The 25,953-nt window shown below is 40.0% G+C and overlaps 1 long non-coding RNA gene across 1 annotated transcript in view; it reads left to right on the forward strand.

Annotated features, from left to right (window-relative positions):
- The window catches only part of LOC132440000 (uncharacterized), a 137,100-nt gene that overhangs the window by 67,782 nt on the left and 43,365 nt on the right, over window positions 1-25,953 (forward strand). Inside the window, exon 3 of the long non-coding RNA XR_009522477.1 lies at window positions 25,353-25,493. This is a non-coding gene — a long non-coding RNA (uncharacterized lncRNA). The remainder of the gene's footprint in view (window positions 1-25,352; window positions 25,494-25,953) is intronic.

Genomic DNA, 25,953 nt, shown 5'->3' on the forward strand with positions numbered 1-25,953 from the left:
AGAGAAGTCAGACCAACAGACTTTTCACTTCTTCTTTAGTGAAATTCTTTCTATTTTCACTCTCCCCAGCATCACCCAGGTTTCTTACTATCTCCCAACTCTGCCTCCCAAGCAAAATCTTCACTCAGATCCTGCTTCACCCTAAAAGTGTAAATGGCTAAATAACAGGACTGTTTGGATATTAACAGCAATCAGAGCCTTGAACCAACTTGAATTTCATGAATCAGCCTGCCTGAACTTAACCAGTGAACTAGTTCATTAAACTCAGATTTATTTAGAGCTGAGATTACACAGAAGGAAGCAATATTCCTTCCCCCAAGGGGCCTGTGGTCAATGAGAGGAAATGGGGAACTGAACGAGGGATGATCATGAAACTTAGAATATAAACTACACATAATGGTAGATGCCTCTTGGAAGGGCACTTGGAGGGAATGGGAGGTGGGGCGCTGTAGGGAACCAGCTGAGGAGCATGCAGTGTCCATTCTAAGTCTGTTTTATGCTGTTCTATACGCTAAGAATTCTTTTCCCATATGCATGTACTACCTATTCAAAACCAATCAGAAAAGTTTAAAACCCCATAAAATGTGATAAATCTCTTCTAGAGAAGAGTATAGGAAGAATACTTTAAGAGTACAAAGAAGTGAAAAAGGAAGGGAAAATGCATTAGTTTCCTAGGGCTGCTGTAACAAAGTACCACAAACTTGGTGGCTTAAACAACAGAAATTTATTGTCTCACAGTTCTAGAGGTCAAAGGTTTAAGATCAAGGAGTTAGCAGGGGCATGTTCTCTCTGAAAACGCTAGGGTAGGATCCATTTCAGGCATCTCTCCTAGACTGTGGTGGCCTCAGGCATTCTTTGGCCTTATAGATGGCCATCTTCTCTCTGTGTCTCTTCATATCATCTTCCTAGTCTATGCATATCTGTCTCTGTGTCTGAATTTCCCCTCTTTATAAGGATACCCGTCATATTGGATTAGGACCCATTCTTATGACTTCATTTTAACATGATTACCTCTATAATATAATATATTTAATTATATTAAATATATTATAATTACCTATAATTACCCTATAATATAATTACCTTATTTACCCTATCTCCAAATAAGGTCACATTCTGAGGTACTGGGTGTTAGGATTTCAGCATATAAATTTGGGGGTTGGGGGCACAATTCAACATACAACAGAAAGTATAGGAATGCTTTCTGGAGAAGGTCTGTTCTTTTCACGTAGAAATGACAGGAGACATTTTGAAGTTTCTTCTCTTAGACTAATAACTTTTCTCAAGTTCTCATAATAAAACAACCCCTTAACATTTTAATACAGTGAGATAAGGCCGTATGGACTCAGTTTGGAGGGGCACAACTTGGAAAATGGTAAATGTAATATATGACAGGCACAAGTTGAATCAGGAAACCTAGTATTTAAGTAACAGGCCATTTGTAATGCTGTGCGCCCCAGCTCTGGCTCACTTCCCCCATGTAACTATAAAATCAGAAAAGACATATTGTTGAAGCTTGAACACTTACAGGCAATTTCTGTTCTTATGCTACTGATATTGCATTTGTGGAAACATAAGGAGTCCCTGGAGGCTGATTCAACATGTACCAATTTCTAGAATTTTACTTTATAACCAAATAATGTATCCCGCTGAAGAGAGTGTTGCTTTGTGCAGAGACAAGGTAATTTAAAAATCATGTTCAAGTTATGTTTACAATAAAAATTCAAGATAAAGTAATGTTTCTCTCTGGTTGATGTTAAGAGTGCGACTTGTAGGTTGGAATGCCAAAGAATGCAAGAAGCTAGAGACGAATCATGAGCATTACTGTATGTCCATAGACAATGGGAGTATACAGTGGGTAGGCAAGATACTGCAAAAGTAAGCCTGTGATCAGAAATTAATATGAATATAGGCAATCTGAATTTGTAAAATTAGTATTGTGATTATCATTACCATTAATAAGTAAATTAAACTTAATTATTTAAATTTATGTATATGTTAATTTAATAAGTTTTATAAACATGGACACCAGTCAAAATTAGAAAATACAAATCAATCAATCTAGAAATCCATTAATCTTTGTTTTTAGTAAATTGATGTTACATGAAAATTGACTAAATCTGGCATTTCAAATCATCATGGGAAAAATACATTATCTATTTGATCCCTACCTCAAACTATAAGTCAAAATCAATACCAGATATATTAATAGAAAAGTTTTTAAAGTAAAACATGTATTTCTGCATGAAAAATCTGAGTCCATTAAGAAAATCAACCTGCAGATAAAAGTATATAAAAATTTAAAACTTTTCTATATTAATGAATTATAAAACTTAAAAGGCAAAGAAGAAACCAGATAAAATCAGCAACACATAAGAAAATAGTGAATTTTAAAACTTGAGCACTGCAACAGAAAGATGGTCAAAGTAAATGAAGGGCGATGCACACACACGAAAAGAAATACTAATTATACCAATAAATAAATGAAAAAAAAAAACTTTAACTGCAACACTGATCAAGAACGTGCAAATAGGGTAACTTCTATACTAACAACTTGACTGCAATGTTGGTTGCAGCACAGAAGGTGTGTATAAATTGGTACAACACTTCTGTAGGCCAATCTGGCAATCAAAATTTATCATATCATAGAATTTTATTTATCCTATGTTTATCCAGAAGGAAATCATCATGGATATATGCTAGCAAATGTTGCCAGTGCCCATCCATATCCCTCTGTGCGTGCAACCTGGTTTCCAACCACCAACACTGGCAACTCTCTGCCTGGGATCTTTTCTGGGTAAGGAAGCATGCCAGGTCACACATGAGACTGTCTGGAAGTTTCAAGGAGTTAACACCTCTGGGAGCAGTCCTCAGCCAATGACGGACAGAAGTTAAGGATTCCTCACTTCAGTGGGGACAACTATGAGATGAGTTCAATACAGACTCCCAAAGGTCACAGTGGAATTGAGCGCTCGGTTGCCCATGAATAGTTGCTCATTAACACACCCTCTATTGACTTTCTTCCCTTCCCTTTCTCACTTCCCTTACTGATGTTTCCTGGATCACTCCCAAAGAAGCTACTGATGCTCAGTTCCTTATTTCCAGATCAGCATCTTGGGGAGCCTAACCAAAGATTTATCAAACATTTATCAAAAAAGATCCTTACCACAGTGTCACTTATACTACTGGAAAACTGGAAATATCATAAATTAATGATGATAATAGGTTCATCATAATATGATACAGTATTACCCATTGAAATGTGATAGAAAGGAGAGTGGGGAGGGATAAATAGGCAGAGGACAGAGGGCAGTGAAAATTCTCTGCATATCATAATGACGGATATGTCATTATACACTTGTCCAAACCTATAGAATGTATAAGAGTGAACTCTAAGGTAAACTATGGGCTATGAGTGATTGTGATGTGTCAGTGTAGGTTCATCAAGTGTAACAGTCTTGGTGGGGGATGATGATAACTGGGGAGGCTATGCATGTGTGGCTGCAGGAGGTGTATGGGAAATATCTGTACTTTTCCCTCAGTTCTTCTCAGAACCTTAAACTGCTCTAAAAAATAGTCCTAAAAAAATATGATAGAAGAATATTTAATGTCTTGAGAAGGAAAGCAGTATAGTGTAATGTAAGATAACAGGTTCTGGAATGAAACATCATTTCAAGTTCTAGCTCCACCAATTACTAGCTCTGTGACTTTAGGCAGTTACCAAACCTCATTAAGTGTCTGTTTCCTCACATGTAAATGAGAGGGTTACTGTGAAGATTAAATGAGATAGTTCCCATGAAGTGATTAGCCTGGTGCCTGGCACATAGTAACAACAATCATCACTATCATTGTTAGTGTTAAAATATGAAGTTTAAAATACAAGTTTAGGGCTTCCCTGGTGGCGCAGTGGTTGAGAGTCCGCCTGCCGATGCAGGGGACGCAGGTTCGTGCCCCCATCCGGGGGGATCCCGCATGCCGCGGAGCGGCTGGGCCCGTGAGCCAAGGCCGCTGAGCCTGCGCGTCCGGAGCCTGTGCTCCGCAAAGGGAGAGGCCACAGCAGTGAGAGGCCCGCGTACCGCAAAAAAAAAAAAAAAAAAAAATACAGTTTATAAGAATATAAAAAATTCTCACATATATATTTATAGAAGCATAGGAAAAATAGGGAATATTTTCAAAAAAATTAACTGTACCTGTCTGTGTGCTAAGATGGTGTATATTTTTCCATGTGCTTTTCTATATTTTCCTAATTTTTATGATTATTTTATATTCATATGATAAAAGTTACTTTTAGTGAATTTTATGAATAATTTTAAAGTGACTCAAAAAGAATACTTAGCCAAATGTCTTCACATAAAAACATACAGTTTTTGGCCTAGGGCTAGTCAATCCTTGATTGGTGAAATACTATTTTTCAGCCAGTTCAATCTTCTTGAGAACTGTGGGTACATTCAGTCATTGACCATTGCAATTCTGACACTAGGTTTATATTGTTGGTGATGGGTCTCAGTGTCAGTGAAGTAGAATGTATTGTCACAGAGCCATGCAAATGCAAACATAGCCCAAAAGTTGAGCACAAGTAGCTTTAGAAACTGAGAGACACTGATATGACAGATACTTGATTATTCAGGAGCCTTCCATGTTTAAGCATCAAAAGCAAGCAAAGAAGCTTAAAGCGTGATTCATAGCATCAAAATGAATGAATTGCTCCTGAAAGTGTGATTTCCTTTTCTCAGTTCTGTACTGCTTTAGAATTACTGATTCCATTAAATTCAGGCCAGGTCACAGTGGAAAATAAGCCCAGCTTCTCTTTGGGGACTAAAGACTGGTTTCTTCAGGATACTCATTAATTCCTAGAAGTCCTTGATCTAAATTTGGTAAATACCCTCAACAACTTTCTGCTACTCAGTCATCTAACTGGTTAAAATAATCTAATCTTCACAGTCAACTTCTGCATCTTCATAATAACCCATAAATTGCCAAATGTTAAGGGCATTAGAACAAAGAAAATCCACAATTTTGATCACTTACAGCATTGAATCACGCAGTGAATTAATTTGAAAGTGTTATGGTTTGAATTCTGATGAATCATACAACAAAAGAAGAAAACACCAAACTTCTCTTTGGATTTAGGAAAAATCCCATAAAAACATATTTCTTTTTTCACTACAAGTGCCCTATATATGGCAAATTAATTCCACTTTTTTTTTTCAGGTTTAGAGCAAAGTTTTTAGATTATTTTACTTGCAGTAAATTGTATGCTCAATGGTAGGAATATCTTTTTTCTCGTGAAAAGTCTCAGCCAGGCCAGACCCCTGTCAGGTTAGCCACTCAAGTAACCTTTGAGAAAAGGTTGAAGATTAAGAAAGAAAGTAAAAATACAGGATACACTGAGTGCAATGAGCAGGCTGGGCTACAACCAAGAAGCAGAAGATCTAGACCATGTGCTGAACGTGCCACCAAATTAATTATGTGACCCTGACAATTAATGACTGCTCTTCTGATTGCAGCTGTGTTATCTCTGACATCATGATCCTCCTACACCCCAGCTCTAAAATCATGACATTTCACTAGGACATGAACAATCCAGAGTTTGTATAAGAAAGCAGGAAAATGAATACATCTGTCAAATGCCAGTGAAATAGAGAAGAAGGGAGGAATAAAGCTACAATCAATTATTTGACTGGTTCTGTGTGCAGACTTGGTTAAAAGCATTACCTCAGTCCTCCCACCAACCTCGGGAGACAGATCAACCATCCATTCACTCAACAGCTATTCACTGAACATCTGCTATGAGTTAGGCTATGTACCAGGAGTTTGGAATGCCACAGTAAACAGGATCAACATCCCTTACCTCCATGGAGCTTATATTCCAGCAGTGGAGACAGATTATACAGAAAGTGATTTCATTTTGTTCGTCTTATGTGTTGTGAAGAAGTAGGACAGGGTGCTTAAAGTTGGTGACCATGTAACTGGGGCCTTAAATAATATGGAGATCATGTCAGGAAAGCTTTTTTGAAAAAGAAAATCATATTTACAATGAGATAGTATGCATTAATAAAAATTGGCTAGACAGGGACATTAGACCCAAAGCAGAAAAGAACTTGATAGGTCCCAAAGGTATTGTAATCTTTACCCTACAGACTGGGCTTAGATGTATATTTGTCTTTTAAGTCACCTGATTATCTCTTTGGTATTTAGCAGCTGGAGGGTGAGGTTTAATATTCGGTCTATTTGAGTTCAGAGACTTTTATTTTTCCTGATAAAGCATTCCTGGTTCCTCTTTGATGACTTGATGACTCCATCTACATCTTATTGGAATCAGGGTTTTGAGTTGGCCCCCAAATGCACACAGTTGAGCCTCCCATCTGCTGGAAGAAGACCTGTTGGTAGTAGATCAACCAGACGCATCCTTGAAAGGTTTGTGCAGAGCTGAGCAAGTTCATCTGCTGAGAATCCACAGCAGGGAGGATTGGTGAAGAGGTAGTGAAAGGCCTTTATCTTCCTTGTTCCCCAAAGATAGACTGAGAAAGTCTTCTTGCATTTTGCAAAACCTAAAGGAACACTGGGCATTATGTTTACATTGAGCAAAAGATCACCATTATGACTTATCTACCATATTTAAAGTTTCTAGTTACTGACTAACAACACTTCTAACCAACTGTTAACGTACCAAGTTGATTATAGTTATTATTAAACTGAAAGTTAAGAAATTGCTCACAAGAAACCAGCATCCTGTCATATACCAAAGCCGCACATATTTGTCCCAGTTCTTTCTCTCTAAGCACAGATAAACATTTCCTCTTGTCAGGAGTCTTTTCAACATTTCAATGGCCTAGTGGGACGCTCTTTTGAGCCCAGAGGGCAATTACTAAAACTTAAGGTAAGTGGGGAAGGGAACAGAAAACATGATTGCCAGTCCAAACAAGTGAAGTCCAGGGGGCGGCTTAAGTTGTGCATTAAGTATAATCTTTTGGCTTTGACAAGAAGGTGAGGTGACCAGTTATTAGCCATTCAAGTTGAACCCCAAGCAGCATGATTGGGATGGGAAGTAGGCGGCAGCCCAGCCCACAGTTTCTGGCATTTGAGAGCTTTGCAGGCAGGAACTTATCTTGAGCCTAGTAAAATGATTTGCTAGAGTGAAGTTGTTTGTTGGTTTGTTTTTGAATATGTGCATTTTTATTTTTTCCTCCCAAAATATTGCCAGAGTTTGATTAGGGCACTGGCTAATTGATCCACAACAAGGCCTCAGAAAGACTGAGAAACTGGTGTAGTTCATCTCCTCCTGCTGACTTCCCTGCACCTTTCCTCCCTCCATAGCTCAGCCCATGGTGCATAGCCATCCCAAGCTGGCAGAGATGGATCCCTAGCAGCTGTCAGGGAATCCTTCCCATCAGCAAGGTATTCAACAGATATTCAAAATAGGTGTAAATCTCCATCTATAAATTCATGTGTTCAAGAAACATGATTTCCTTACATTCTGAGTAACCAGCCCACCAGGCTAGCAGGAATTTTAATGCAGCCATGCTTGGGCTGCTCCCAGGCTTCACACACAAGGTTTCTACAGAAGTGTGGGTCTAACAGAGTGCAGGGTTTTGTATGGTGTAGAGGTATTGGGAAGACTCCTCCAGTATTTTGTCATCTGTCTACACTGGTTAGCACTCTCTCTGTGGCCCACTCAGGTTCCACCTCTGCTGCTTCCAGGCCAAGTATGGGGTGCGAATCTCTGGCAAAGTGAGCAGACCTGCAGCTGGGGTCTAGCCTACCTTGGTGCACACATAGCTTTCTCCTCCACAGGGCACAGTTACAGGGAGAAACACCCTACTCGCAGGAGCCACAAGCTGTGTTCCTGTCTCAGCCAAGGATAGCAGCTTTTTTCTTTCCTCATCCTTTCAAAAGCAGGCTGTCTCCTTCCTTGCCTTAAGCAAGAAATAACAAGCCTAACTACCTGTGTGAAATGAAAAGTGTAAAACATATAGAAAGCAAATACAATTGAGTTCCCCAGAGTAAGCTTCTAGCCGTGTGTGTGTGTGTGTGTGTGTGTGTGTGTGCGCACACGTGCACACACAGGAGGGGAAGTGGGGGCTATATCTAACTGGCTATCAGTTGAGGATCTCATTTACTCAATCCCCTTTGTATATTGGTTGGTGGCTGGATCCAACCCTGTACAAAATATTCCCCTGCACACTGGAGTTTGAGAATCACTGAGTTAAATCAAAGGAAGGAACAAGAAGAAAGTCTATTTACAAATGTCTAAAATCCTTACTAGTAAAAAGAAAATGGGTGGAGAATACGAAAATAGTCCAGTACTCCTGTTTGCCTGCATTTTGGCCTCGTTGGGTCTTCGTTGCTGCACTCGGGCTTTCTCTAGTTGAGGTAAGCGGGGGCTACTCTTCGTTGCGGCATGTGGGCTTCTCATTGCGGTAGCTTCTCTTGTTGCAGAGCACAGGCTCTAGGCGCGCAGGCTTCAGTAGTTGCAGCACATGGGCTCTAGGGCACACGGGCCTCAGTAGTTGTGGCACGCGGCCTCAGTAGTAGTGGCTCGCGGGCTTTAGAGCGCAGGCTCAGTAGTTGTGGCGCACGGGCTTAGTTGCTCTGTGGCATGTGGGATCTTCCCGGACCAGGGGTGGAACCCGTGTCCCCTGCCTTGGCAGGCGGTTTCTTAACCACTGCGCCACCAGGGAAGTCCTGAATTATCCCACATCCCCTTGGCATGCTAAATCCTAGCATGCCAAGGGGAAAAGCTCGGAGTAGAACTGTGGCATGATAAGAAATATATCTGGTTTTTGTCTCTGGTTCCTGGTGCAGAGTTCCTAAGACCCTCGGAATTTCCTAAGTGATGGGAGTGTCTTTGGTTATTCAAGCCCTTTCAGCACACCTGAGTTTATGCAAATGAGGTGACTTAGGGTGGGGCCCCTTGACAGCCTCGGGATGGAGCTGGTCACAGAAAGACCAAGGGATTAGAGGGCTGGAGATTGAACTTTATAAAAACTCTTGAACAAGGAGATTTGATGAACTTCCAGGTTGGTGAATATGTGGAGGTGCTGGAAGGGGTTGCACACCTGGAGAGAGCATAGAAGCTCCACGCTCCTTTTCCCATACCTTGTCCCATGCATGTCTCCTATCCTGTTGTTCCTGACTTGTGTTCTTAAATCAGTAAATGTTCCCCTGAGTTCTGTGACCCATTCTAGCAAGTGATCAAACCAGAGGAGGGGGTCATAGGAGCCCTGACTTATAACCGTTCGGTCAGAAGTACAGGTGACAACCTGTACTTGCGGTTGGCATGTAAAGTAGGGGCAGTCTTGTGGGACTGAGCTGTTAACCTGTGGGATCTGACGCTCTCTCCAGGAAGATAGTGTCAGAGTTGAGTTAAACTTGTGGACACGCAGTCAGTCTCTGCTAAGAATTGTAGAACTGTTTAGTGTGGGAAAAACACCCACATATTTGGTGACCAGAAATGAAGTGTTCTGAGTGTGAGTGTAGTGAATAAAGGAGAAACAGAAGAGTTTTTCCTAGAAGGATGATTGTAAGGAAAGCAGAGCAGGGCATCACACCCAAGTCCTTCTTTAAAGAAGTACAATGGAGTTTCCTCACCTGCCATCATAACAATGTTCAGAAGTCACTCTCTCTTCAGAAAAGATCTTACTCAGGATCTTTGAAACAGCTGCCTGGCTGAAGCAGTGCTCCTCTTTTCCCTCTGTCTGGGGATAGCCCTGGAATTCCAGGAGCACCCAGGAACGCTGAGAGACTCAGCCAGCTCTACCAGTTCTTCCACTGCTGGGTTTGTGGCCCACAGGTGATAGAATGCCCTGCAGAAGCTAATTAAACTGACTTTTAAAGAATCCCATCATCCCAGTAGAAAAGTGTATTTGCTTTTGAAGCCTACTCTATGTCACAGTTCTGGGAGAGTCAGCTCTAAAAGATTCTGTTAGTTACGCAGACATGATTGTGTCTGTGAAGGAAAGTGTGGGTCTCTCTCTGGTGTGAAGAAGATAGTTGAGTCTGAACTTAGAGGCATAGGGGGGCCTTTGGATGACAGAAAAGATGTGTAGACAATGACTTGAATTACCTGACTTTGAATTTTTTAATATGAAATTGAAAGCCTTTCAGTGGGGCATGGCCCTCAGTTTGTGACAAGTTCCACCACTCCCGATTGCTTTGTACTTGGCTGGATTCACGCATTTATGATGACTGCCTGGCCTCCTTAGCATTTGAGTTCACGGACCCTTGGCCTACATGTAAAGCCAGCACTGTCTCTGGATTTATCCAAATCAATGAGGCAGAGAATCCTCCCCACACATTCCGTCTTCTCCTTTGACCATTCAGTCTTCTCTGATTTGTACTCCTTTCTGCCACCCCCAGCTTCAGAATTAATCTCTATTATCCCTGTCAGCAGTATTTGTACCTCTCTTACAGCATAATACGGTCTGCCTCATATTACCATTTTGTATATATATATACCTATTACTTGTTAAACCATATCTCTGCAGAGACTTGGACAATGCCATGTCTTCATGAAGTGCCAAATAATTATTCTTTGACTTGTTCTCAGCTTGGATTGGCTCTGCCCCCTGTGGTGTCCAGAAGAACATAACCATTGGCACAGCTTCCAACACCACTACTGCCTACCTCCATTTATATAAACCAGCCCCCTCCCCGCCTGGGGAGAACAAGACCAGGGTCAGATCACTCAGATCAAGTGATATTTGATTAAGTGAAACATCATGTGAGAAAAGAAAAGTATAGAATGTAATGGACTCTTATTTTTAAAAGGGAAATAGGCTTCCTCCTTGCTGCTGATGGATTGGGAGTAGGGGACCGTGAGCAATGAGTGTTTACATACAAAAACCAATTGCTTGTTCCATTCCTTTCAGTCTCTTAGGGTTCTGATTGGTTGCCGGTTATTTTAACAACAAAGCTCAAGCCACCCAACCAGGTGATGGCTCTCTCACCATCCCAGATCACTTTGGAACACTAGGCAAGGTTCATTAGTGCCTTTTCAGCTATGAAATAGGAATAAGTGTATCACTGTCATGAATGGAGCTAGGAGAATGAATAGATCAAAACAAAACCACAAGCAGTGCTATGCTACATTCATTTAAATAAAGAGAGCCACCATACTTTCCCAGGCAAGAAACAGAAATTGCATTAATGTGCTGTTAATTGCAAGCAGGACTATATCACTTTGACTTTTTATTCAGTTCAAATTTTTGTTACCCCATATTAAAAATCATATACTTCTCTGCATTTCCCTAAGTATTTTAGTTGGTACATTTTAGTCTGGATGTGTGTACATTCTCTGTTACCTCCCATCTGGGTGTAATTTTCCATAGTCTCCCCTGATGATCTGCATTTTCTCCTTCAAGTCCCGCCTCTAAACCCACTTCTGTGGATCTTGCCTTCACATTATGCCATTAAAAGCTCCAGCTGGAAGGAAGTGCCTCTGAATGGAGTCCAAGAGAAGAAACAAAGAAGATGGAAACCAGATGCCTTGAAGTCATCCCTGTGTGAGTCATCATTTTCTCCTGGAAAGTGTCTATCTCAATGCTGTGCCTCTCTTCAATTTGAAGCCCAGTAGAGAGAAACCCTCCCTCAATCTATGTGTGTTTTAGCCGTCCTCAGTAGACTGATATATTCTGAATGCTATTGGCATACAGTAAATATATACGTAGTACTAGCAATAACAAATAAATATTTGTTAGGTTTTAGATCCAACATAAGATAGTCATTTCCTTCATGGGTCATTCCCAGAGTAACTTTGAGAAATAACTTTTAAAACTCTTCAAGAATGGTATTCAGTTAAGCCAGTGGTTAAAAAAAATGTAATTGGCAACATCTAAACTTGTTTAAATATAAATATATCTGTTCAGGACTGAACACATGACTTTACGTATGCTCCCATTCAAAATTCTGCTGAAGAGTCAGTAAAGGGAATAAATTGATAACCATGCTGAAGATTAAAAAAAGAACTATCAGCAGAGGTTTTGACAATTTTCTGGAAGATAGAAAGGAAGTGAACAGTACTGGTGGATAAAACAGAGCAAAGGAAGCAGCATCCCAGATTTTCTCAGGAGAAGGCTGTGGAAAGGGTGGAAATGTTCTTTCCAAAGAAGCCTTGGAGAATCTCCACATTGGGCATTAGCATGCTCAGAACTCAGGACTGGAAGAGGAGCCAAAAGCAAGGTTATCCAGAGAAGGGCTGTATCATGTGGTCTTTTTCATCCTTCCGCACCTTTCTCATACATGCAGATGAAGTGCAGATTTGGAAACCCTCACCTCCTCCCCAGATCTGCTCTTTTAAGAAGATAAGATTGCTGCCTGGACAGAACTAAGGCTCCTTGTATGGGATTTGGCATTCCACAGTGAAGCCCTCCATTCTGGGTGTTTTGTGGGGAAAAGAATACCATTTGCATGATCCCATATGCTTGCACCCTAAAGGGAAGTTTGTCAGTTGACATGTCCCACCCATATATGCAGCCAGTACCCATCTTCAGAGGGAAATTCCTACCAAGGAAACCTACCTCTCCAGTGGCAGAGAAGAGACTGCACCAGACACACCCAGCCACCTTTGTTAAGTACCCAGTCCTTCCTTCATAAATATAAACAAACAGCTTGAATGATCAAGCTGACAGAAGTGGGAAATGTGGGGGTGAAAGGGAATTCATGAATATGATGTCAGAGGATACTATCTGAAACCAAAGTCTCAAGAAACAGAAATTTAAGTACAGGTATCCCCTGCTTTTCAGAAGTTTGCTTTACACCCCTTCACTTTTACGAAACACCTACATTAATACCTGTTTTCACTAACCGAAAGAAATCTGAAGAGAATTTTTGCTTGTTCAAAAAAAGGTGAAAAGCGAAAGTAGAATAGCATTCAGTGTTTGTTTTGCAGTGAGCCGTGGTAGAGGCAGTGCACCCTGAGCAGTGAGAGTGGCATTGTCAAACTCCTTTCCTGGAACTACACTCAGCATCTCAGCGTCAAGCCACCAGAGCTTTGAACTGTGTCTGTGCTTTATCTCAGTTTATTTTGTGTATCCGTTAGCAAGATGCATCCTAACCTTTCTCCACTTTACACCATTTCAGCTTGCAAAAGATTTCTTAGGAATGCTCTGCTTTCAAATAGTGGGGGAACCTTGTATATTGTTTAAAGTTATAATTGTCATTGTGGTTTGCCATCTCATATCCATTTCCTCTTCATGTGGCCAACAGAACTCTTATCTTAGTTTGGGGTAACTGTTCCTCTTCCACTCTTAGTCTCCATGGTTTGGGTGAATCTGAATGTAACCTCTGTTCCCAGGATGGAATATAGGACCTAGGCCAAGGCCAGAGTGTGAGATCCATGCCCTTGGCCACAATCACTGGTTTTGAATTGAGCAAGCCAAGCTCATCTGCTTGGAAATACTCCTTTCCTCCTTCTCAATTCCATGGGAGGAGCATACGTCTACATTTTATTGATTTGGGGTACAGTCATTTGACTTTCTTTGGCTAATGGTATATGCTTGTGCATCTGGTCTTGTGCTCTTGCACCTTCATCATCACCATGAGAACATGCTTGGGGTAGGTCATTTGTCCCAGGAGGAAGATGAGAGACACAAGGAACACCATTGAGCTATCCTAGCCCAGAGTTGTAAGCAGTCCCAACCAAGATCAGCAAAGCTACCCAGCCATGTCCAACATAGATCAGCTGACTTCAACCAACCCACACATATATGAGTTAAATACTTACCATTGTACACCACTGAGATTGTGTGTGTATGTTTTAACTCAACATTATTGTGGCCACAGTTAAATAGCACACAATAAAGACACATGCTAGTCTGGAATCTAAGACAGTATGACCCTATGGCTCCTGCAGCTTTGCCCACCACATAGAATTTAAGGATGAAGCTTACAGACTGCAGAGAGCTGAGCTGAAATCGAGTTCTGCTCACATTGTTTGAACTCTGAATTCAGCCTTCCTAATGCCTCTGATGTTCTTGTTTATATGAGCCAATAAATTCCCTTTTTATTGCTCAAATCAGATTGATTTGGCTTTTCTTCCACTTGCAATCAGAAGAATCTTAAGTGATACAAAAATTAATTCCTCATCTTGTATGGCAGGGGTCCCCAAGCCCCAGGCCACAGACCACTATGGGTCTGTGGCCTGTTAGGAACCAGGCCGCACAGCAGGAGGTGAAGGGCGGGCGAGGGAGCAAAGCTTCATCTGGGGCTCCCCATTGCTCGCATCACCACCTGAACCATCCCCCGCCCCACCCCCATCCATGGAAAACTTATCTTCCATGAAACTGGTCCCTGGTGTCGGAAAGGTTGGGGACCGCTTTTGTATGGCAGAGTCAATCCAGTGTTTAAAGTAGGTAAATCAAGAGATTAAATTATAGGCATATTTTCTGGACCTAATAGAGATAAATATGGGAAAGGATTGAAGTCAGAAATAAACAAACATGGTTACATATGATTACTGGAGAGGGAGTATGACAAAGCAATGAGGTACTCGTTTTTTTTAATCTTCTGTAGGTCTGTGCTGTCCAATGCACAGCCATTAGCCACAGGTGGCTATTCAAATTTAAATTAGTTAAAATTAAATAAAATTTCAAATGCAGTTCCTCACTCACAGTAGCAGCATTTCTAGTGCTCTATAGCTAGTAGCTACCATACTGGATAGTGCAGATACAGAATATGTCCATCACTGCAGGAAGTTCAGTTGGACAACACTGTAGTAGCAGAATGTCAAAGAGTCACTGTGTAAAGTCAATTAATTAAAAACAGAAGTTAAATATACCACTCAAAATTGTACTTTAGGGGTTTAAGGGTACAGGCCCTGGAGATAAACTGCTTGGGTTCAAATCGCAGCTCTGACACTTACACATTATAGAACATTGAGCAATTTACTGATCTTTCTGTCCTTCAACTCTCTTACCTAGAAATGGCAAAATACACACAGACCTATCTCACAGGGTTGTTTTGAGGATTGAATAAGCTAATATATATGTTATTATATATTTTGTGCTTCTAAGAATGTCTAGCATTTGGTAAACACTCAGTAATTATTATTATTTTAATTTTCTATCCTTCTGTAAGTCAGACTTTACCATGTACACATGTTTTAAATTATATGTATATATTTGAGACATATATCAGTATTTATATATAATATGTCATATTTAATATTTTATATGTGATATATAAACACACATGTACCTCAGCTCCAGTTCAGAGGATATAAATACTTCATTTTCTTCTTTATACATTTCTACATCTTCTAAATTTCTATACCAATTGTATATTGTCTTTATGATCAGAAAAAACAAAGTTTTTATTTTTAAAGACACCAACATATTTGAAATGAATGATGTGCTACATCTGGATCTTTTGCTTTTGCTGATTTGGTCCACAGAGGCCCATTATATAATCTTTGTCATTAGTTATTTGGGGCTTCGTGACCTCTTCTTACACTATTACAAAATCCTCCTGGCTTGTCCCCTGCCCTGTGCAGCTCTGCTCCAGCCTCCAAGTCTAGTCTCCACAGTGCTGCCAGAGTGATCTTTCCACAGCACAACACTTACAACACTCCCCTACTTAAAACCTGTCAATGTTTTCCCATCCTTTACAAGTTGAGTGTCCAGTCGAGGGCATGACCCATCAAAGCCTTCCCATTCTAATCTGGCCTACCTTTCCAGTCTCCTACCACTGCCCTCCCCGCAACCCCCATAGCCATCCAAGCCTCTACACACAGGCTGAAAGGAGGAACATTCTTCTACACCTTTTCCATCTAGGGAAGTCCCGTTTATTCTGCAAGACTCACCTAACATCTGCCTTCTGTGAAGGGTTTCTTATCTCCAAAGCAGAGTTCAGAGCTCCCAATCCAGCCTCTGACTCAGAGCCTTTTCTACCACACAGCAATCATTTGTTTACATTCTCCACTCACCCTCAACTATGTGCTCCTTGAGGGTGTGGCATCTTTGCCTTCCTGTATCAAGCCCAGAAATTGACCCCATGTAATGTTCAATAAATGGTTATTGCACAAATTCAGGAAGAAATTATTTTTAAAATAACTTTTATTGTCTTACTAAAACAATAAGGTTCACAGTAGAATTAAAAAGTTCAGATAAATCAAAAGCAGAAAATGTAAAGCACACAAATCCCACTTCTCAGTAACATTTAACATCTGGGTAAATTCCATAGGCTACTTTAAAAGTTTCACACTTTCTTCATTCATGGAACCCTCAATGTTTCAGTAATTTTTTCTGGTACTTTAAACCAATATAAATTACGTTTATTATGTAGTTAGGTCCAAACCACTTAATAGTAGTAGTTCACACAGTGTCCAGGGGTGTTGCTGTGTTTCTCTTGAAATTTTAAAATATCCTGGGGGCCTCCTGTGAGTTCACTGCAGTGCCCCAGGATGCCTTGGCACACAGTTTGGGAACCACTAGTCTAAACTATCTAAAAGAACCTTTTATTTTTTTTTCACTTTCTTTTTTATTGATGTATAGTTGATGTACAATATTATATGTTACAGGTGTATAATATAGTGATTTACAATTTTTTCTGTCAATCCCAAAGTCTCTAAAAGAGCCTTTTAAAAGAAAATATGGGCTTCCCTGATGGCGCAGTGGTTGAGAGTCCGCCTGCCGATGCAGGGGACACGGGTTCGTGCCCCGGTCCAGGAAGATCCCACATGCCACGGAGCGGCTGGGTCCGTGAGCCATGGCCACTGAGCCTGCGCGTCCGGAGCCTGTTCTCCGCAACGGGAGAGGCCACAACAGTGAGAGGCCCGCGTACTGCAAAAAAAAAAAAAAAAAAGTATACCATTATATTATACGAACTATTTTGTTAACCTGTAATTTCTAGTTAATAATAAGTTAAAAAAAACAACTTCCCTTCTTGGTAACTGCTTATCTAACAATACCTAATATTTGATGAGTACTTAATATGTTCCTTGTAAGGAAAGTATAATACTATATCATTATTCTCATGAAACTGAGGCACTGAGAATTTAACAAACTTGTTCAAAGTCCCACAGCTAGTTAATGGCACAACCTGATTGTAAACCCTGGAAATCAGATTCTAGAATCCCTACTTTTAACTACTTCACTCTAATGCCTTTTAACATTCACAGCATTATTTCTATGGGGGAGTCAAGATACAGTGGTATTCTATTGTAAAGATATAATTTATTTCACCAAATCCCAACTATTAGACATTTAAATTGTTTCCAATTTTTCACTGTTCTCAAGAACCTCGAATTGAACATCTTTGTAACTAAATCAATCCCTGCATGCTTTCCTGTATATTTCCTTGGGGAAAATTTTGTAGAGGTAGAATTATTTTGTCAAAGGGTAATACGTGCAAAATCTAAGGGTTTTGGGACATATTTTCAAGTTATTCTACCAGATAAGTTGGGTAAATTTCTATCTCACTGTTTTTTCTCATCCTCACTAATACTGAATATTTTCATTAGTTAAAAAAACCATTACCAATAAATTAAGGAATAAAGATTGTAGCTTATTGCCCTGTTAATTTGCACTGCTTGATATTTAATAAGGTTGAGCATAGTTATCTTAATAACCAGAATTTATTTTTTACTTTAGAAGAAAGAGGCAAAGCCTTAGAAGCAAGATGACAGCTGAAACATGATTGGAAGAGCCCCTTGCGGGACCTTCCTAGGTTGCATTCACACTCAACTCAAGCTACTCAACAGCCCGTGTCCCATGTTGCTTTGGCGATGAGAATGATGCTCATTATAACACAGTCTCCATTCTCAATATGCCATCATTTCTGCCTCCTAGTTTTCCTAAGGCAGGAAAATATACTCTCGTTTTAGAAACACTTTCATTACAAAGAATGGATTTGTGGAATAATGGAGAAAATGGTAGACAAGGATTCAGGCGACTTTGAGTGCAGGCCTGCTGTGACCATAGGAGAATCATTTAAATTCTCTTAGTTTCAACTTGTCTACCAAAATGGCCAGTGCTTCTCAGACTTTTCACAGAAACCATCCAAAGATACAAGAGAATGAAAATTTATTCCTAAGGTTAGTACCTGGGATGTATTAACCCAAAGAGACCCATTGCAGGTGTGCAGCTTTTCTCTTTGTTAAAATTCAGGCCAAAACTGCCTTCTTTCCCTTAAAATGCTGGTATTTTTAATCGATAAACATGTTTTGTTTGCTCTTTTTGTTTGCTGTTTTTTCTCAAATAGAGTTGGTGCTCTGGGAAGATGTACCATAATTTAATATGTATCTTCAGGGACCCTGACACACTGCCATGTATTCCACTTTGAGAAACAAGAAATTCTTTCCAAGATTTTTTCAATCTTGGTCAGTGTAAGAGTCTAGAGAACACGATTTGCTCTTTAGTTAACCATAAAATTTGAGGTCATTATTCTGAGGGTGATTAATTTTCCTGGGGGTGTAGGCAGGAGGGTCAGCATTTTTCCTTCCCGTCAAGTTCTTTGGTCCCTGATGCAGAGATGACCCTCCAGTCAGCCCAGACTATACCTGACCATCACCAAATAGGATGACAATTTAGGTCCACATGCTAAAATCACAGATCATCATCCTACCTTCACCCTGAAAGCTACATGCAGCTTCCTTCTGTCTACTCTGAATTTGTTTAATGATAGAAGTGATGTGATGCAGTAATGGAGAAATTCTGTTCTTGGCATAGAAAGATCTAAGCTGATTTATTAGATCTTGGGCAAATCACAGCTTTCCTGAAACTCAGTTTCTGCACTAGCAAAATAGGAATAATAGTGGTTCTTACCCTCCCTACCTAACAGGTGTATGGTGAGGAACATATAAGCAAACCTTGGGGCTGGGAGTAGGTATTATTTTTATTATTTAGGAATCCATCCTTAATCCAGAATGAACAAAACATTAGTTATCATGACAGTCCTTCAGTTTGGAATGTTGGTTGTTGGGAACTGTATTCCAGCTGTGAGAAGGCTGAACCCTTAGCTGGATATTGTTTCAGACCTGCCTGTACAAGTGCTCACCTGACACAGGAGGAAACCCTTTTGGAAACAATGATGCGCATTGTTGAACTGGATGGGGCAAGAAGGGGAATGTCAGTAACAATACATGAACCCTAGCCAGGCCCCTGTGCAGTAAGAAAAGCTCTTTCTCCTGTGATTCCATTTTCTGATTAAGAAGTAACACTAAGCTGTAAGATTTAGAACTCCTGAGGCATCTAAGCCTCAAAGCTCTCCAGGGACAGGCAGTAAATGCCTCAGCAGGTCACAGAGAATGAAGACTGGAGCCTCTGGACCAGCTTCCACCTCTTTGCTGCCACCAGTCCTCACCCTTGTCCTCCACTGAACAAGTCGTACCAGGGAGAAGTAGGAGCCAAGCTTCATCTCACTGCCAAGCGAAGAGGACCCTTGAGGCTAAATTAGACAAGCTATTAAGTAGCAACTCAAATTGAGCAACTCCAGTGAAGAGACAAGCACAGACGGAGATCACAAGCAAAACAAGGACAAAAATCACAATAAGATGGCAAACATAGCCGTCACAGCAATCAGAGGGAAAAGGGAGTTTCAAGACCCAAATCAGAACAAGCAGGAAATAAAGTGATCACAGGAAAAAGAAGTGACCAAACCCCTCCCCATTATCTTACATGGATGGAAGACACTCACAGTGTAGCTTTCCCCAATGTGTAGCCCTTATTTTCCAGGTGCTTTCTGTACCTAAGCTTCATTTGGCACAGGCTTAAGATTATAAGCCTGAAAGCTGGGCAATGAGAAGCTGTCCTCAGTTGGGAAAAACAGTGAGCAAATTCACAGATTTTTCTCAGATTTGCTGAGTTCACCCCTCTTATTCCCCCAAATTAACAGTTTGTTTCAGAAAAAATTTCTTGCCTTTAGACATATGATGAACATAGAAAAATGAACTTAACGTCATGGGAGTGTATGCATTTCCTAAGGTAGAACAAGTCTCAAATATTAATTTCATTTACCAAGAATAATATCCAGGAAATGTTAATTTAAGTACAAGTCACACATTTTAAAATTATTCTTCCCAGATTAGTTTCTTACTATCTTTAGTTATATGCATATGCCATGTCAGTTACTAGTTTTTTTATTTGTTCATTTCTTTCTTCATTTGGGGTGTTTTTGGTTTTTTGTTTGTTTGTTTTGTTTCTTTGTTTTTCCTTCTCCTAGCTTCATTTAGAGGGGGATAAGCAGCAGAATAGAATAGTGCTTAACAGCACAGCCTCTGGGGTCAAATGTCCAACTCTACCCCACAGGGCATAATTTGCCAGGCCCAGTATAAAATGAAAATGCAGGTCCCCTTGTGTAAAATTATTAAGAATTTCAAGACAGTGACCTCAGAGCATTAAACCAAATACAAAGCTGATCACAGGGCCCTGTGTGACTGACTGCCCAGGTCTCGTGTCCATGAAGTCGGCCCTGCTGTTTCATACTAACTGAGCCGTCACAAGCCTCCGTCTTCCTTTTTCTTTAATTAGAAACAATAATAGTACTTATTTCACAGAGTTGTGGAATTATTAAATCAGCTGATACTGTAAAGTGCTTTGCACATGCCTGGCACATATCAAGTGCTTAAACATTATTAACTGTTGCTATCACCAATTACCTGCTTATATCAGAATGCTCTTAAGAATCTCAATTAAAACAACAATAAGGATAAACAACAAAGTCCAAAGTATAGCACAGGGAACTATATTCAATATCCTGTAATAAACCGCAATAGAAAAGAAAAAAAACAAAATACGATACCACTATACACCTACTATAATGGCCAAAATCCAGAACACCGACAACACCAAATGTTGAAAAGATGTGGAGCAACAGGAACTCTTATTCATTGTTCATGGCAGTGCAGAATAGTACAGTCACTTTGGAAGACAGTTTGGCAGTTTCTTACAAAACTGAACATACTCTTACTATATGATCCAGCAGATTCAGCAACTGCAACTCCCTACCCAAAGGAGTTGAATCATCATCATCATCATCTTGTCTTCACCCTGAAAGCTGCACAAAAATTTGCACACAGATGTTTATAGCAGCTTTATTCATAGCTGCCAAAACTTGGAAGCAACCAGGATGTCCTTCAGTAGGTGAATGATAAATAAACTGTGGTACACCCAGACAATAGAACATTATTCAACACTAAAAAAGAAATAAGCTATAAAGCTGTGAAAAGACATGGAGGAACCTTAAATGCATATTACTAAGTGATAGAAACCAATCTGAAAAGGCTGCCTACGGTGTGATTCCAACTATGTGACATTCTGGAAAAGGCAAAGCTATGGAGACAGTAAAAAGATCAGTGATTGCCAGGGGTTGAGGGAGGTGGAGGGAGGGATGAATAGATGGAGCACAGAGGATTTGGGGGGCAGTGAAAGTACCGTGTATTATACCATAATGATGGACACATGTCATTATACATCTGTCCAACCCCACAGCATGTACCTCACCAGAAGTGAACCATAATGTAAACTATGGATTTGGGGTGATTCTGATGTGTCAATGTAGGTTCATCCGTGGCAACAAATGTACTACGCTAGTGAGTGATGTTGGTAATGGGGAAGGCTATGCATGTGTGGGAACAAGAAATATACAGGAAATCTCTCTTCCTTCCCCTCAATATTGCTATGAGCCTAACACTGCTCTTAAAAAAAATTGTCTTTAAAAAGAGAAAAGAACCTCAATAACCGAACAAAATGAGGAACTGCGGAAATAATTACATGAAGCAGGACAATCACCACTACGCTATTTTCTCTGCTTCTCTTTGAATTATCTGAATAAGAAAGCTTTAACATAAATTTCCCAAATAATTGCTTTAACTATTCTCATTCACTTTGGCAATGTGTAGATCTGGTCAGATAAAATCTAATATGCACTTGTAAAAATATATAGGAAAGGTCAGATGTTCTACATAAAATGAATCAGGCTAAGATTCACACAAAAGAGCTGAGGAACTTGAAGAGCTAATTTGAGGGGACAGTGCAAAGGAAGAAGGTGCTAGTGACAGTTTTGGGATGACTGTCACTGTCACTTTCAACAGGCCTCAGAAATGTAAGAATTGTGTTCTTTCAAAGTGGTGTTGGAGGTTAAGGAGTAAATTTTTTAAATTATGAAATATTCTGATGATACAGAATAACAATGAATATAATGAAATAAGCACTAATAGTATACCCACCTTAGAGCTTTATCAAATCTTAACATCTTTACGTATTCACTTCAGATTTTAAGACATTTATTGTAAAATATAAAACACAAAACCAGAAACCCCACAGAACAAATGCATAGCTTAATGTAGGGTGAGCACACTTGTAACCATCATTCAGGTCAAGAGAACAGAACTTGGATACATATTCTGAAAACCCTCCATGAGTCCCTTTCTTTTCACAAGCCCTTCCCTTCCCCAAAAGTAACCACTCTTCTAACTTTTATAGAAATCACCAAGGAAAAACTTTGTACTTAGTTTGAGACAAATAGAGAAAAAGAAATCAATTCTGACCATAAAATACCAGAATAACACAACTGATAAATAGTATCATATGTTAGAACAACAACAACAAAACACCCAAAAAAGAAATTTCTCTTGGGCAATAAAATACTTCCTTTACTCCCCCTCGGATGATTGAGAGTCTTCCTCTCTTTTCCCTTCTCTCGCACATGGACTCAACATTTTCCAGATTGGACCCATTTTGGCATTTTGCAACCTATTCCACCTCTAACAGTGAAAACACACAGTTTCTGTTTCTGTGATTATTTAGCTAAAGCCACAAAAACCGGGTAATGTTCAAAGTTAGAAAGAATAATTAGCAAGTTCACTAGGGCCCTGCTTCTAATATCGATAACTATATTTTTGATATCAAGGTTATCACGTCATGCTTTTGCTTTTTTTCATTTGTTAATGATTCTGCTTTGAATAAAGTTGCTAGCGCCTGTGCAAAACTGTCCCTTGATACCACAAACAAGGGATCAACAACTAGAACCTAGCTAAGGCCAACACTTTCAATTTACTAGAACCACAGTCTCTTAGATTTTTTAGAAACCTTATACTTTCTTAATCTCTCCCAACTTGGTCCTGATACCTGCAGTAGACACATAAAACCTTGTTTAAAATTAAAGGGGACAGTTTACATATATTGTCAGGACTAGATGCAAGTAAAAGAAAAACAACTCAAAATAGTTTAGGCAAATACAAGAATTTATCAGCTCATGTAACCAAACTGCAAAAAAAAAAAAAAAAGGCAGAAATGACTACAATACTTTCACAGTTGTTTTTATCTCTTAGCTCTGCCTCCATATTTGTATGTCAGCTTCCCCTAGCTGGCTTTAAGAATCTGAAGCCGGAGTAATAACTGCCCCACTCTAGGCTCACATCTTTGAGCCTCACTTTCCAAAGAGGAAAGAAGCTTTCTCTCCACTTCTGATGAAAATAAATCCTGAGTGTATACATTTGTCAAAGCGCTGCAAATGTACAACATATGAACATTTTATTGTATATGATTTTTATATCAAAAAAAACCCATAAATCAATATTGAACCCTACTTAATACTTTCTGAAATACTTAGAAGTATGCTAAGAGCTACAACCTACTTTGAAATGCACCAAAAATAATTTGAATTAATAGCTGGATAGGTGGATAGATAGGTGATAATTCAGATGTAGTAAAATGTTAATGGTAGAGTTTAGGTGGTGGGTATTCACTGTAAAATTCTTTTAGCTTTGTTGTATGTTTGAGAATTTTCATAATAATGTGTTAGGAGCAGGGGGAATAAATCCTGAGGAAGGACTCTGGTGAGACCAGCTTGGGTCCCTGACCCAAAGTGAGGTGTGAGGCACTGGCTACTTAGTTTAGCGCAGCTGCCTACCATTAAACCATCCACTGTGGCCAGCAAGGCTTTGTTACACAGCTTCTGTCCAGGATACATGATAGAGCAGGGAGTGGAAAGATGAGAACTTGGAAAGAAAAGTCATTCCCCCCAAAGAAAGGGGATGGCACAGACATGGCTATCAGAACGTATCAAAAGGCAGGCAGTCACCCCGATGTGACTCCCCAGTCAGGACAACGGAGGTGGTGATGTGTTATAATTGAGTCCTTGCGCTATAACTGTATGTTTCCTTGCTATTCACAAATCAAAACTAGCCGTAGAATATCTGGCTTTTCTTAGCTGGTGACTTTTAAACACATGCCACAAGAAGTGGGAAAAATTAGCAGAATATGCCAGAGAGTGTATGTGACTGGTATTTCACAGTAAAGACATACTTGTCTAAGGAAAGGCTAGCTTTCAACCTTTTGTTAGACATTGATTTCAGAATGAATCAGTTTATGTCATTCAATATCTGGCTTCTATAAAGCCCAGATCTACACTGGAAAAACAAACAAACAAACAAACATTGAAACAAGCGTTCTTAAGCTGGAGACTACAGGTGTTGTCTGGGTTAGGTTAGGTTAGATTAGGAAAAGGTGAGGATTCGGTGAGGAAAAGGGGCTGGCTAGCCTTTTCCTCCCAGTTAAGGGAGGACTTAAGGAGTTGTTCTTTAGGGTATAATTATGCACTACTATATTTTTTGTGCTTAATTATTAAAAGGGCTAGATTTTTTTCTCTCTCTCTCTCTTGCTGTCCAACTTTTGGAGATTGGATTTTATCAGGAATTTTAATGGTCAGCATTAGGAGGTAATACACGCTTGCCTAGAAAATTCAAAACACATTTGCATAGTTTTTAATTGACATGAACATGATGTCAGATTTACTAAATGAAGCTGTGTGTCCTCAAGTTGGCTGCGAATGGACATACAGGAGCCAAGGCCATCTAGGCATTTGGGCTTTTCTGTTTGATTTAGGAGTATTCTCAATGCTTCTCTGCTCTTCCCTTCACTACCACCTCCCACCCATCAAACCCTGTAACTTGGGCTGTTGTGTCAGTCCAGTCCAGAGTAGGGGAAGCTCAGTTCCAGATCCAGCCAGGCCTTCTACCCAGGCAGGTGCTGAAGCCCAGAACTATACAAAATGACTAGGAACTAGGGAGTCAGCCACACTGGCTTGTTTGAATGGATCTTTTTTAACTCCAGATTTTATAGCCATTAATATTTACAAGATCTACAACAGTAGCTCTCAAATTTTATTGTGATTTTTTAAAACCCCTGGAAACTCTATCTGAAACTGTTGCTATGTTTCCTTCTGCCTAGTCCTCCAAAGTTACAAATATAAATGTAATTAGCACTAATGATACAGCATCAGCTAGCACTTAGTTAGAACTTACTGTACACCAGGCACCGTGCTACTTACTCCCTTTATATGTGATAGTCAGATAGCTCATTTTATCTCCCCAACAACCCAATGATGTGGTTTCCATTGATATTTCCATTCTACAGGTGAAAAACTTGAGGCATACAGAAGTAAAGCAACTTGCCCTGAGTAACATGGCCAGGAAGTGGCAGAACTATGATTCAAACCCAGAGATGTGCTTTTAACTACTATGCTATGAAATCAGAGAAATCAAAGAAATTGAAAAGGTAGGTGTCTTGCCCAAGATACACAGGAACAGAGTCTAAAAACCTGAATTTTTTCCTCAAAAGTCTGGGTCCTTTTCTGGTACGGGTCAAATAGAACTGTGGGGCTTCTGAGGAATTTCTCAGAAGAAGGGACAGAGGAGAGAGCCACACCAGAGTGTAGTGACTTGGACTCTCTAATTCCATACTTACAGAATTTGGCTAAAGGTCACAAACTATGTCTGTGTGAGTGGGAACTGTTTGGGAATCACCAAGGAATTTGGCCAGATCTGGTCAACCCCAATCTATAAAGGAATGTGTGTGGTAGGGACTGGAGGTCCTGGGTCTCTGGTACCTAGGACTACAGTAAATGGAAGATGCTGGATCTCTTTGTCTCATCTCAGTTGTTTACACAGATGGAATAATGAGATTAGCAAAACAAATTTCAGATCTCTACTTTGAATCACTGGTTCTCAACATAGAA

This window comes from Delphinus delphis, chromosome 16 (assembly GCF_949987515.2).
Source record: "Delphinus delphis chromosome 16, mDelDel1.2, whole genome shotgun sequence".
Taxonomy (NCBI): domain Eukaryota; kingdom Metazoa; phylum Chordata; class Mammalia; order Artiodactyla; family Delphinidae; genus Delphinus; species Delphinus delphis.